This window comes from Zalophus californianus, chromosome 4 (genome assembly GCF_009762305.2).
Source record: "Zalophus californianus isolate mZalCal1 chromosome 4, mZalCal1.pri.v2, whole genome shotgun sequence".
Lineage (NCBI taxonomy): Eukaryota > Metazoa > Chordata > Mammalia > Carnivora > Otariidae > Zalophus > Zalophus californianus.
The window spans coordinates 53,764,471-53,777,948 of NC_045598.1; the positions used below are offsets into that span (position 1 = coordinate 53,764,471).

General features: G+C 39.6%; 1 protein-coding gene across 6 annotated transcripts in view; it reads left to right on the forward strand.

The window, feature by feature from the left end:
* The first annotated feature begins 250 nt into the window (after nucleotides 1-250).
* The window catches only part of LEPR (leptin receptor), an 86,169-nt gene continuing 72,941 nt past the window's right edge, over nucleotides 251-13,478 (forward strand). For 3 of the 6 annotated variants that reach the window (XM_027579351.2, XM_027579376.2, XM_027579356.2), the window contains exons 1-2: nucleotides 252-393; nucleotides 733-777. The gene's annotated coding sequence lies outside the window, so the exon portion shown is untranslated. Of the gene's footprint in view, nucleotides 394-732; nucleotides 778-13,478 lie in introns of all 6 variants that reach the window. The other 3 variants (XM_027579386.2, XM_027579362.2, XM_027579367.2) reach the window with 3 other exon arrangements.

A 13,478-nucleotide genomic window follows, 5' to 3' on the forward strand; every position in this document is an offset into this window, starting at 1 on the left:
CTTCGCCAGCTCTTCGCTCCTCCCGCCAGGGCCGCAGCCACGCGCAGCGGCGTTCCCCGCGGCCGCCCCGGTCACCTGCGCTGCCGTCCTGGGCGCTGGGGTCCTCTGCTGCCGCCCGGGAGCAGTCGCCGAGGGCGCGGGGAGCGCGCGGGCGGCCACGGGCTCTTCCCTCCCTTCTCCCCACCCCACGCGCTCCCCCCCTCCCCGGCCCCTCCTCCCCACACTCCGCTGCCCTCGGCTCTCTGGGGAGTTGCCCGGCACCTTGGGCGAGGAGTTCGGAGCCGCCCCACCGCAGAGCCCACGGCCCGCCGAGCGCGAGCGACGCAGGTGTCCGAGTCCCGGCGCCGCGGCCGCCATCTCTGCCTTCCGCGTGGGTTGGACCCGGGCAACGAGGTGGGAGCCGCTTCTCTCTCCTCCACCCCCTACTGCCACCTTTCCCGCTCTCGGCAGCTGGAGGAGCGGGGCGCTGGGGCGCGCGCGGTCGGCGCGGAGCCCGCGGGCCACGGGGGGAGACGGGGAGTCCGGGGACGACTCGGCGGCGCCACCGGAGGGGCCAGCGCTCGGGGGTGGCGGGAGGGGCGGCGGGGACTCTTGGTTCCCCGGGCCGGGGATCGGGAGGCTCCCGGGGCGAGGAGGGTCGGGGCGCACGTCTGACGGCAGCCGGCCGCCCCCGGGCGCGCACCTGCCGAGTGCCCCCGAAACGACGTGCCCCCCAGCCAACTTCTTTTTCAGGTCTCCTTCCTACTTTGGAAACTGAAGGGACTGCGACGTAAACCAGTAAGCCCTGCGCCTCGGGGAAGCATTTGTTTGTTTGGCTGACGAGAGAACAAACTTGTGCTGCAGGGGTGGTTTAAATCCCAGCTTCTTCTTTTTAACCCTCTCCCTTTCTCCCCAAAGAAATGTGAAAAACAAAATAACGAACCCAAACCCAACCAAAGCCCTTATCTAAAGGGGTTCGTAGAGGTGAGAAAAATAGACCTAACTGAGCAATCAGTGGAAACCCCAGGTATGGTGAAACCGCCTAAGAGACTAGTTGTTGCCAGTGCTATTTCTAGGACTTGTGTTTGCGAACAGATGAGGGGGTTCGGTTAAGTCTGTAAGAATTCCTTCTATTGAGGGCCTGCCTGGAGTGTCCTCTGTTAACATGTATTTCCATAAGTATTAAAGTATATTGAAAGAAATCCTCTCTCAGAGCTCTGGATTTGGAGTCAGAATTTCTGGATTTTGGCATGATTGGCCATTTATTATCCGAGACCATTGTGGTTAGGTTAACCTCTCTGGGCCTCATTTTCCTCATTTGTCGACTTAGAGGGTTGGATTCTGGGGGCCTTTTAATAATATTTAAGATGTTTCCCAACTTAAAAATGTATAATTCTGTAACTCTTTAACATGTTGTGAACATTGCATGATTTCATGAAACTTTAAAAATCTATTTTGATCTTGGCATTTTGTTTGTATGCCTTTATGACTTGTGTCTTTAGGGTTTTCCAACCAGAAATTAAAGAGAAAAACTCTTATAAGAGAGTTCAGAAATGTATAGTTTATATGTGAATATTTAAATCATCTCTTACTCTGCCTTAAGGAATTATGTTCAACTTTCAGCCAATATTTGGCAACACTGCTGCAAAAACACGTGGCTTTAGCACAGCACTTACTCTCTTTCAGTATTGTATATTTGGAGGAAATAAAAATGGTTTTGGAGGAAAACAGAAATTGTACCTTTCCTATCAATTACTGATCTTGACCAACCTGTGTTACTTTTTAGCATAGTTGTGGCAGAATATTAAAAAAATGGCTTCAGACCATTTCAAAGCCTCTCTGAAATTAAGCTCAAAAGCAGAGATGCCAATTTTAGTAATGCATTTTAGTTGTCTTGGAACGAAGCCCAGAAAATAGCAGAGGTTAACTTAACAGATAAACCAGAAATCAGGAATTGGCCCACACAAAAAGTTGTACAAGAAGTGTGCGCCCCAAAGGGTCAGTGAACCTTTTACTTAGTTTTGATTAAAAACGAACAACAAACAACTGTTGGCTTGTTGGCAGACAGAGGATGTTAGAATGGCTTTTGTTGTTACTTAAAATTTAAAATTATTTGAGACATAGTCATCACTAGTGAGGATAGGTTTTAGAAGTGTTTCTGGCTCTTCTTGGTGGCTTTGATATAAAATAAAATAATGTGTTCCCACCCAGCATGTGCTGTGTGTGTAGTTTGGGAGAGTAGAGTGGATTTCAAGTACAGTACTCTTTTGTGAACACATTCCCTCATTTCCATGGCCTTTTCCGCTTTGGGCTGGAAGTGTCCTTACTCATTCAGGCATTTGTCTTGCCTCATATTCTCTGGTGAAGTAGGTAATCATCTCCTTTGAAACATGCTCAAGGAGTTAAGTAAATTGGTTGGTGAAAGCACAGAGAGTAGGAGAACTCAAATACCCTGACTTCTAGGTGCTTATTGGAAAACAGTAGATGAATCTGACTGCTCGAGGTCTATCCCTGATTCATTCATGGTTTGGGAGCATCACCATGGTTGGCTGAAGCTCTGCTCCTCTTTTGTAATGAATTTACCCAAGAAAAAACAGTCATGTCTTCACACTTAGATCACTATTATATAATCAAATGGTTTTTTGTTTGTGAAGTGCAATATCTGTGGGGCCGTAGAAATAAAAACTTAAAATATCCAGGAAAAAAAAATGTCTTGGCAGATACTGTACTGCATTTTTCATACTGAGAACCAAGCACACATACTAAAAAACATATCCTGTGGAGTTAAAAATGAAGAAAAGGGCTTATAGTCTCCTCTAATTCTTAAGATTTTATGTGATTTACAAATTCCGCTTTTAATTAAAACAGAAAGTCACAAATGTTCACCTACTGGCCAGACCTAGTACATGTAACCTTTTGGAGCATCAATTCAAATTTGGTCTGCTTATAATTTGGAATATTCCTTCTCACATACTTTTATTAAAACTTTTTGTGGTGCAATAGTGGTATTATCTTTTGTCTTTTTATGCACATGATCTTATTAATCTTTAATTTTTTAACCCTTTGAGCATATGTATGACATAAAAAGAGAGAAGAGGTACATAAAACAAATGCACTGGCTGAGAAATAATAATAGCAAATGATTATAATAGACAAGTATAAGGTGAATACCCTATTTTTCACCACACCAATAAGAGAACATGCCAATATCTAGAAACCTCTTGCTTTTAAGATTTTATTTATTTATTTGAGAGAAAGCGAGAGTGTGAACAGGGTGAGGGGGAGGGGCAGATGGAGAAGCAGGCTCCCAGCTGAGCAGGGAGCCCGACGTGGGGCTCCATCCCAGGGACCTTGGGATCAGGACCTGAGCTGAAGGCAGACACTTACCCAACTGAGCCACCCAGGCGCCCCCCAATTATCTCTTAAATCTATTCCTTTGAATCTTTTGTTTTTCAGTACTCTGCCAAAACTACCCCTGTCCTGGTCACCAATGTCATTACCTTTCCTAAGTCTGATAGTTGTCAGTGTTGATCTTCCTTTACCTATTGGTAGCATTGTCACGGGTATCACTGTCTGCTCAGTGTAATCTTTCCTTATTGACTTCCAGGACACCACGCACGCTTGGTTTCCCTCCTTCTTCACTGGCCACTCCTGTCTCCTTTGCCTATCAGGAGCTTCTCTGAGAGGTTTTACCCTTCAAATGCCTTAAGGTTTAGTCCTTGGGGCTCTCTTTTCTCTCTACACTCTGATGATTTCCTGCAATCTTCTTATTTTTTCTTTTTGATCTTTACAGTTGTATACTGATGCCTTGAAAATGATATATATAGCTCAAGCCTTGACTTCCCTCCCTGACCTCAGGGACACCTCTATATCAGCTGCCTACTCAACATTTCCATTTGGATATCCAGTAGACATCGCCAGTTTTACCTACTCCAAACAGAATCTTCGTCTTGCCCAAGTCTACTCTATCTGCAGTCTTCTTCACTTCCAGCCACCCTTTCACTTGCTCTGACCCCAAACCTTGGAGACATCTTAGTTTCTCCCATGCCCTCATACCTGAGATGTAATGTGTCAGGAAATCCTCTTTGCTCTCTCTTCAGAATCAATCCAGAATCTAATTACTTCTCATCACTTCCATGGCTGCCATCGTGGTCTGAGCTGCCATCATATCCCACATGAATTATTGCAAGGACCTCCTAACTGGTCTCCCTTTCTTTATCCTTTGCCCTCTATAATCTATTCTCAAAACTGCAATCAGAGCTCTGCTTTTACTGCCATTTGTCAAATCATGTCACCTTTCTGCTTCAAAAGCTCCAATGGCTTTCTAGTTCATATGGCCTAAGGTTTTAGGATCTCCTGCAAGACCCTACCGGATCTTTCTCCTCTCTCCTTTACTTGTCTGAGCTCATTGCCTACTGGTCTTCTCACCGGTCTTGCTATTCCTTGGCTATATATCGAGACCACTTTTGTGTTTCAGTTACGTCTCCCTGGAATACACTTGAAATGTTCAAATACTTCCTTTTCAATAAAGCCTACTCTGATTATCACATTTAAATTACACATCCTCTGTCCTTGCAAAACACTTTTTCCCCTTTCCTTTGCTTTTCCCCATAGTACTTATCACCTTTTAAAATACTATATATGACTTCTCATTTATTATGCTTTTCCCTCTATTTCTATTAGAATATAAACTCTATGAGAATGGATTTTTTTTTTCTATTTTGCTCACTGGTGTATCCCAAGTACCTGAAATAGGGCTTAGCACGTAAGAGATGCTCAATAATTTTTTTGTTGATTGAAGGTTGTTGCTAACGGTGGTTGTTGTTTATTTTCATTGCTGGATGTATTTCACTATATTCATATATAATATCTTATTGTTTACTGATTCTGATGATGAATAATCAGGTTGTTTCCATTCCTCCCTACCTTCCTGCTTCTCTTCTTCTTTCCTTCCTGCCTACTTTTGTCCCCCTCCCTCCCTTTCTCTCTCTCTTCCTTCCTTCATTCCTTCCTTCTACCCTTCCCTTCCCTTCCCTTCTTCCCTCCCTTTCCTTTCCTTCTTTTTTTTCTTTCTCTACCATAAATAAACCAACTATGATTCTTCTACAAGTGTCATGGTGCACAGATGCAGGAGTTTCTTAAGAGTGTAAAACTATTAGTCAAATTACTAGATCACAGGGCTTGCAGATAATAACCTTGTTAGATAATGCCACATTTTTCACTATGGGTATGTTACTACGCTGTAGTAACAAATGACCTCCAAATCTCATTGACTTAATATATAATAAAGTTTTATTTCTCATTCATGCAAAGTTTCCTATGGATTAAAGCAACTTTCCAGGGCAACTCTCCTTAGTAACTCAGAGGTCTAAATTCAGGGTATGTCCATCATTCTGTAGTTGTACAATCTGCAACACAGGCCTTTCCCAGTTGGTAGGGTCTGGCAAGAAAAGCATGGATAATCATGAGCTAACTTTTAATACCTTTATCTGGAAGTGACATGAATTGTTGCCACTCACATTTTAGGAGCAAAAGAAGTCATGTGGTATGCTTAACTTCAAGGAGGTGGGGAAGGTTAATCTTCTTTGGTGCTAAAAGGAAAATAAATCTGGGAATACTGGTGAGCAGCAATTTATTAGTTACCTATTACTGTATAACAAATTACCCCAAAATTTAATGGCTTAAAACAACAAATATTTATTATTTCAAATATCAAGAGTTAATATATTCATAGGTATGTTTGTGGGCCCTGTATTTGTGCTTTTGGTCTCTGTATTTTTGCCCATATCACATTGTTGTAATTACTGAAGATTTAAATTAAATTTTGCTATCTGGTAAGTGTGGTAGCAAGTCCTCTCACTTTGTGCAATTTTTTCAGGAGTGCAATAGCATTCCTTGGCCCTTTGCCTTTCCATATACATGTTTTTGAATCAGCGTGTCAAGTTCTATAAAATTTGTTAGGAATTTAATGGAGGTTGTGTTGAGGTTGTTTTGAGTCTATAAACAATTATTTTATGTTTTTTAAAGATTTTATTTATTTATCTGACAGAGAGAGAGACTGAGAGAGGGAACACCAGCAGGGGGAGTGGGAGAGGGAGAAGCAGGCTTCCCGCTGAACAGGGAGCCCAATGCGGGGCTCAATCCCAGGACCCTGGGATCATGACGTGAGCTGAAGGCAGACACTTAACCGACGGAGCCACCCAGGCGCCCCGACCCTATAAACAATTAAAAGGAAATTGATATCTTTTAAATATTTGGTCCTAGAATCCATGACTATCTCCCAGTATATTAGTTCTTCTCTGATATAAGAAATGTAAATGTTGTTTCAATATTTTCCTTAGGAGTTCTTGGATAACTTCTTGTTAGATTTATCACAGGAATTGAATGGTTTTTTTTTTATTCTTTAATTTTTTTTTTTTTAATTTATTTGACAGAGAGAGAGACAGCGAGAGCAGGAACACAAGCAGGGGGAGAGGAAGAGGGAGAAGCAGGCTTCCCGCCGAGCAGGGAGCCCAATTCGGGGCTCGATCCCAGGACCCTGGGATCATGATCTGAGCCGAATGAGTCACCCATGTTTTAAAACTTATTTTAAATAATATCTTTAGAAAAATTCATTGTCTGTTTGTTGATACCATATAGAAATATACTTGACATTTAAATGTATTTTCAAAATAATAGCTTTATTGGATTGTAATTCACATAACATTCACCTTTTTTTTTTTAAGATTTGATTTATTTATTTGACAGAGAGATAGAGAGAGAGCACAAGTAGGCAGAGGGGCAGGCAGGGGGAGAGGGAGAAGCAGGCTCCCCGTGGAGCAGGAAGCCTGATGTGGGGCTCAATCCCAGGACCCTGGGATCATGACCCGAGCCAGAGGCAGCTGCTTAACTGACTGAGCCACCCAGGCACTCCAACATTCAACTTTTTATGGTATACAACTCACTGGTTTTTAGTACATTAACAGATTTATGCAAATTTATGCTGCCATCACCACTATCTAATTTGAGAACATTTTTATCACTCCTCAAAGAAACTCTGTACCCATTAGCATTCATTCCCCAATCCTCCTCCTCCTGTGCCTCAAAACCACTGATCTACTTTCTGTGTTTATGGATTTGCCTGTTCTGGATATTTCACATAAATAAAACCATGGGGCCTTTAGTGACCAAATTCTTCCATTTAGCAGGTTTTCAGGGTTCATCTATGCTTTAGGATGGATCTGTACTTCATTCTTTTTGTATAGCCAAATAATATTTCATTATATGGGTATACTACTTTTTGTTTATTCATTCATCAGTTGATGGACATTTGGATAAGTTTCCACTTCTTGGCTATTATGAATAATGCTGCTACTAACATTTGTGTATAAGTTTTTATGTGAATGTATGTTTTTATCTTTTTTGGGTATATACCTACGAGCAGAATTGCTGAGTCACATGGCAACACTGTGTTTAGCATTTAAAGATCTGCTAAACTGCATCCCAAAGCAGCTTTCATCGCTTTACATTCCCCCCAGCAATGTGACCCTTAACTCTACATTGCCAACAGGCCAAGCTTAAAAAGATGTGGTTAATGGCAGTATAATGTTTTCAAGTAAATTTCAGTAAGTATTTATAAGAAATATTAGACACGGCAATGCTGGATATGTCGTGAAAATTACTGTCAAATTTAAGTGCCACGTACTTGGGAGTTTAAAATCTTTTTCAGGATTGTGAACACATATGTTTAAGGTAGACCATGAGAAACTTTTGTGGATATTGATTCTCACTGAATAAAAGTCTGCAAGTCACGTAGTCTATAAAATTAGTAGGCTAGGTTCTTCCCACTTACACAATTTTATGTTACCAAATAAAGTCTCCCCAAAAGTGAATACAGTCTACACTCAGTTAGTGCTGGAGAGTATTTGGCTGGCCAGTGCGGTCTTTCAGTGATCTGCTCAGCTGGGCGAGAGCTCCAGGTACAGCATGGAGACTTGCTGAGGAGAGCACAGAGCTGTGGGGAGCCGCTGCCTGGGGAACAGGTGGATGATCTCGAGGAAGAGAGTTGTGTATTTGAATCACATGGGAGTACTATGTACTAGCAAAAGAAAATGACCTAACTAGAAAATCTCTAAAGGGGCACTGTGATATTAATTTCAAAAGTCTTTGCCAATTAGTGGGAAAAAATCCGGAAACAATTTAGACTTACAAATGTGTATACATATGGGTAAAATAGTGAATGAGAAAGAGAAGAAGTTGAGGGCAGAGAGAGAGGATTTACTCCTGGGCCAATAGTTTCTGTAAGGTTTATGGGAACATATACGTGTTTTATCTGTTTGTACTGGAGAATAGCTAAAGATTTGAAACAAACAGAGATTCTCAGGAGCTTCTATAATGGTATTATAATGGACTTTAAAAGTGTGAACTCATGTTTAAGAACAGCTGCTACCAAATATTTGTTTTGTGAAGGCATAGGACAACTTAGTTTTTCTGAAAATCAGATTTTCCCATTTTACTTTATCCAGCAGCTGTTATTTGGGTGTCTAAACCTATGAAAATTGAGAAACTATGAACATGAGATAATCGAACAATTAGATTTCTGTATGTACCAACAAAATTTCTGAACCAAACTGGTCAGTGTTTAGGAGCTAAAAGAGAAAATAAATTATAAACAGACATAGATAAACACACACTATATCAACAGAGAGAGAAAACATACTAACACATACATAATAAGCACCCAATAATTGCAGTTGCTGTCATGTTATTAAATGTTATCTTTTAGAATTATGACATACTTATCATATTAGACCTACCCAGGAGGTAGCTGGGTATTTCTCTAGTGACCTGGGTGTCTTGCGGCAACACTGCTAGTCACAGGTTTGATTTGAGGGAGAGAAGGTTTTTGCACAGAATGAACAGGATGTAAAAAATGTTCTTTCTATAAAAAGCAGTCATCTGGGCAAATGGCTTCTTGGTCTTTTGATTCCCAATTTGCAAATCAATTCACACACAGGAGTTCTTATTGTCTTTTATTGATATTCTTTGGCCGATCTTTGTTTTTACTGACCATAGGTTCTGTGGGAATCTATGCTTCCTATGCCTTCCCATTCTTAAAGGGGGCAATTAACTCGTTACTCTTCTATGGTATCTGTTATGATTTCCCCAAACTAGAAGTTATCTCTCTGATTTCTCCTGATTATCCTCTTTCTAGGTAGTTGTAGTTCTGTAAATCTAGACATCATGGATTTTTTAAGATACACTATCATTTTTGTACCTCCAAGAAAGAAAAGGCTCTGCCTATTTAACTATTTTACAATGCTTTCTCATCCTTTAGAAATTTTATCTTATATCTACTGGAAGAGCTCTTTTAGAATTAGTTAAATAAAGATTTTTGTTTAAATCTTATTGCTCTCATAAGGAAAGTGTAAATCAAAGAAATTGGTTAAGGAATTCTTCTTCATATTCAGAATCGGTTTTTTTTTAATTGCTTTTCAACTCAGTGCTGTTGATGTCAATATTTTTCCAAACACTAGCATATTCTTGAATACTTGTGATATAGCACTTCATAAAAGAATGCTACACTGTTGTTTCTTAGATTTTCTACCAGTGTGGTCCATTTTGTAAATGTTATGCTCGCTCTTTATATGGTCTTCCCATAAAATGTCAACATAAGGTTTTCAGACAACACTCAGGATCCTATTCCTTCCTCAAATGGTGTTGCCCGAAATATTGATGGGTTAAAATTGTCCAGTCTGTCATGAGGAAAGCGCCCCACTTTGTCTGTATGCAATCAATGACAACTTGATCACAGCTGCTACTAGGCTATCAGTAATTGTGAGATGACATCGATTTTAACAAAGATCTTGATGTCAGAGGTGTTAACATATTGTGACCCTTAAAATAGAAGAAATACAACACTACTCTCTTCTTTGTATTCCTTGGAGTTCAACTAAAATTTCACTTCTGTGAACCTTTTGTTGGCCCCTAGGACTTTGTTCATAGCTCTTTTCTCTGAAATCTCATAGTCCTCTATTTGGTTAAAAGGACTCAGTCATACTTTTACATGAAAATAATCCACGCACATGGTTACAGAAACCTACTGCAATCAAACAATTCCCGTCCCCTGCCCCACTACCCTCACCGTGCCAGTGCTGACCTTGGGAACAACTGACTTGAACCATTTCTGGTTTTGGGTCTTAGGCCTGTGGCTTCCTCTGAAGGGCTGGATAATATGCTTATACTGACTTCTTTTCTTTTCTTTTCTTCTATCAACCATAAACAGATACTGTAGGAGAAGAGAATTTAGCTTACTAGTTTTGCCTTCTTTCTTTCTCTGTTCCTGCATATAATTATATTAACTTTCTGAGCTTTTTAATTGGTTACATTTATAATTCCTTGCACTATTTCTCTTCCATTCACTACAGACAGTTCCTCTTGCCTTCCTACGGCATCAGGTTGCTATATTTCACTCTTGGCCTTTCCACTCTCTCCCCTTATATAATCATACCATCCAAGTTTTGAGAGCTGTATGGTGAGAATATTATTAATATTTCATGTTTCGTATTGTAATTAATTGAATCTTTCATTTTTGTCTAAATACTTGAATGAAAAAGTTGAAAAATCTATAAATAGCGTTAATGTTATTATGACCATAAATATCATTCACTGGAGAATCAAGAAGTGTCCCGGGATTACATTTCATTCACTATGACTCCTTAGCCACCCAAAGGAGAATCTTCCCAGAATCAAGGTTAAGGGGATTCTTTCTTCTTTCAAATGGATTCTTTAATTCCAGCACTTGGTCAAAATTATGCCATATATGGGGCGCCTGGCTGGCTCAGTCCATAGAGCATGTGACCTTCGATCTTGGGGTCGTGACTTCAAGCCCCACATTGAGTATAGAGTTTACTTAAAAAAAAGTATGCCATATTTTATTTTGATTCATATTTAGATCAGCACTTTCTGTAAAACATTTTCTAATTATTCTTTCTTGTTCGAGAAGGTAGGTGGGCCTTCTTCATTATACTTTTAATTTTTAGTTTATTCATTCTCTTTATTTTTTTGGAATCCATTTCATTCTTCTTTTTGACGACCATGAACTCATATTCTTATTTGGCCTAGTGGCCTCAGTTTTGAAATATGACTTCCTTTTTTCCCTTGTGCTATTCTGTGGGTTCTGTTTTTGTTTTTGTCAAATTTTTGCAGCTTCAGAATCATATTACACATTGAGTTACCTCCATTCCTGCCTTCCTTCTGGCCATTTCCTTTCAGGGGTCATCTGCTATCTGGACTGGTCATTCTCAAGTCTTTGGAGCCATCAACTGGGTTGTAGTCATGCTTTCCTAAATCCTGAATCCCCGAATCTTTCTTTCTTGGTTTACTCCTCTTTTGCTGGAATACCTTATAAAATTCCTTCTGAGAAAGAGACTCATAGGATATAAATTTAGTCATCGTGTTACTGAAAATATATTTGCTTTGCTCTGATACATGCTTGACTGGCTAATAGAATTTTCTACTGTAGATAATTTTCTATCAGGCGTCACTGGATTATCTTCCAGTGTTTTGGTATAAAACATTTGTTTTATAGTATTCATTGTTTCACTGTGTTCATTGTTTTGGTATAAAACATTTGCTTCCATTCTGCTTCTCATTCTTTTAGAGATGTTTTTCTTCTCTGGAAACCTTTCCTGTCTTCTCTTCTTTGCTCTTTCGTAATTTCTTAGTGATATGTTTAGCAATGGATATTTTTTCCATTCTTATCCTTGTACTTGGTACACTTTTTTTTTTCTTCAGTTTGGAAACTTGTGTCTCTTATCAGCTCTGGAAACGTTTTTCATATTATTTCATTGATCATTTTCTCTTTATACTCTTTTTCTGGAAATACTACTGGTTGGATATGGATCATTTGACTTTTTTTTTTTTAAGCATTTTTTCCCTCTTTTTTCCTTTTGGGGAGGAATTAATTATGCACATGTGTTTTCTAACATTTCTACTGAAAAATGCTTTTGCAACTATGCATGTGATTTTCCAAAGCTCTTTCTTCTGAGGATGATGCCTTTATCAGAGCAATCTTTGAATTTATGAATGCAATGTCTTCTGAAAATGTCCTTGAAGATACTCATGAACATTTGTTAAAGCTATTTTTTCTACTCTGATTTATCTATATCCTCTGTGGTAGGTTTTCTTTCCTTTTTTTTACAAAATTTTTTCCTTATGCCGAAGCCTTCATGTCTTAGTTCATGTCTCCATTCAGCATGGCTGTTAAGGGGAAAAACAGAAAGAATGTGAATTCTGTGTGTATGGGCAGTGTTTGTCAACTGATAGGCTTTATTCTAGGCACTTGAGCGGGGAGCTGCCTTTTATGCAGAAGGTCTGTCCCCCTAAATATCAGAACATGTAAGTTCTTTACCATGTTCGTGTCAAGTCTATACCGAAAGCCCAAGTTTTCCTCAAATAACTTGTGCTTTTTAACTCCTTTAATATATAGGAGTATATGGAACAATTTTTTATTTTCCTTGGCTATTTGACATCTTTGGATATTTTGTCTCTGTGTGGGGATTTCCCTACCTTATAAATCCCTATTTTCCCAAGTTTCCTGGCTGCCTAGATGTAGACTGTGAACTAGGCTGAATCAGTGAGAGGCATTCATGCCAAATCTTAGATCGGAAGTGTGGGATATGGAAGAACAGATGAGCTCAGAGGAACTCAGAGGTAGTAGGCATTGAGGCTTCAGTCATAACACGCAATGTCTTGGCGTGGTAGCAGGGTTGTCTTTTCTAGAGCAATTTACATGGGATTTTGGGTGAGATTCTTAGCTATGTGCTTTATTAGTCAGTTCTCTGACTCTCACTGAGGTTCTGTGAGGTACCCAATAATTTTACTAATTTTTTTTCTTTCTATTAAACTAGCCAGAGTTGTTTCTCTTATTTGTAAATCACTCCTCTGACAGTTACAGGGAGTTAGATTTGGCTGCTGTGAATTGTTCATGAGGTGATGAAGAAAGTCAGATATTTCATATGCAGACCAAAACCGTCTCTTTTGGCCCCACATCACCCTGCCCTTTACCATTCAGAACATCTCCAGGGTTTTGCTAAATAAATTTGTTCCTTCGTTGATGACAGCCCCTTCCCCAAATATCCTACGTGGTCACTTCCTTCATTCTACTTCATTAACCTTTCTTCATCTTCCAGAAATTTGTTTAAATCTCTCTTTTGCTGCTGGTCCCCTCTCATTCTCTATTCTACTGGTTGATAATGATTTACTTCACCATAATACTAAAGACATCTCAGGAGTAAGAGATCAGTTTATTTCTTCAGTTTGTCATCTTGAATGTGAAGTCCCATGATACTTTACTCATATTGGTATTATAGAACTTTGATATATAAAAAATCATAAAACAATGTTACTTGTTAAAATAAATGATGATTTCCTATTAATTTTTATATTTCTAGTCCCTTGTGTGGTAACTTATATTGTACCTAATATTTAGCTAATAATTAAATGAGTTAATTTATGTA